Source organism: Wasmannia auropunctata, unplaced genomic scaffold, assembly GCF_000956235.1.
Source record: "Wasmannia auropunctata unplaced genomic scaffold, wasmannia.A_1.0 LD334502.1, whole genome shotgun sequence".
Classification (NCBI taxonomy): domain Eukaryota; kingdom Metazoa; phylum Arthropoda; class Insecta; order Hymenoptera; family Formicidae; genus Wasmannia; species Wasmannia auropunctata.
This window is the reverse complement of record NW_012028388.1, coordinates 18,751-20,213: the sequence shown is the minus strand read 5'-3', so window position 1 is coordinate 20,213 and position 1,463 is coordinate 18,751.

Here is a 1,463-nt window from a genome sequence, read left to right as displayed (position 1 = left end):
CAGTGGATTCTGGCCTCATGTAAGAACTATATGTTTCAAGACCGACAATATATGCGGCGCGCAGTTTGTACGGGCTTGATATTGTAACAGTAAAAATTATTACACATCAACATCCGTGTCGGCTCGCAAAGGCACTATTGCTATTTATGATTTATTCATTATACGAGCCTCTATTTTTTCAAGTTAAATTTAAAAAATTTAGATTTAGTAGAAACTAAATGAGATTAAATAATTTTGTATGTTAATTAATCAAGAATCAAATTTAGAATTAAAGTTTTGTTAAATATTCTTAATTCCGAAGTAAACTTTGTGTGTGAAATTAGTGAAATTATAAAAATAAACTTTTGGAATAAGATTAATTGCAATAAAAATTATACATATGTATTATTTATAGGAACTTTAATTTACAGTTAATTTGAAGATTTTAACTAAATCACTGAGATACTTAAAATTAAAAATACAAAAAATAAAAAAATTACGATAAAAATTTTTGATATACGTATTTAGAATCATAAACATTTAATACATGAAACAGCATTAACGCTATTCAGACGTAAGTACGTATTATATTTAAATATTCATGCATCAGAATGTATGTGTTGCATATATAATGATCATTGAATTGCAGATTTTTATGCAAATGCTATTTTATATAATTCAAGCATAGGAAGATATTTAATTTTGCATATTTGCTAATTTTACGCGTAATTCGATAAATGTAAGATACTTATATAATAATGCGCCAAGAAATAAGATATTGAAGAAATATGGTGTGTCTATATACATATAACAATTGTCGTAGTATGTGCGGCAGTGAAGCAGACTGTATACTATAAAGATCTCAAACTTTGCGTGGTAATTATAATGACTATTGAGTCTTGTATGAGGTCATTTCTAGATAAAAATTAATCTCTTTTTCTCTTAAATTATAATATTAAATTGTCGAGGTTATAAGTATCGCGTCCAGGGAAAGAAAGGAGAAGAGAAAAAGATAAAATTGGATCCGCTCCTCGATATGACATACGTACGCACGCATGCACGTAAGTGCGCACTTGGCATTCGTTAAAGGCCTGTCTATACATATAAGTCGCAACACGCAAAACGCAATTCTCAAACGCGGATGCAAGATGACATATTCATGCAAATTAGCTAACTTATTCATTGTCTGTTCGAGGAGGAGCACAAATCATATAGCTCAGAACGAGAGTCCAGCGTTCGCGCCGCTCGTGTCAGCCATTGCTGCTGGTAATAAACTGCAATTCCTTGCACGCTTACTTAGCAATCTCGATTGCTGTAATGAGCAGTCGCATCTCGCCGCGCGCTTACATTGGGCGATAGCCCGGGCTAATATAGTAATTTTTAATTATTAATTATTAACTATAGCGAAATTTAAAAATTATAGAGAACTTTTCGACTCAGTTTAGTCTGCTCTATCTGCACTTCCCTGGTGAAAATAAAAATTG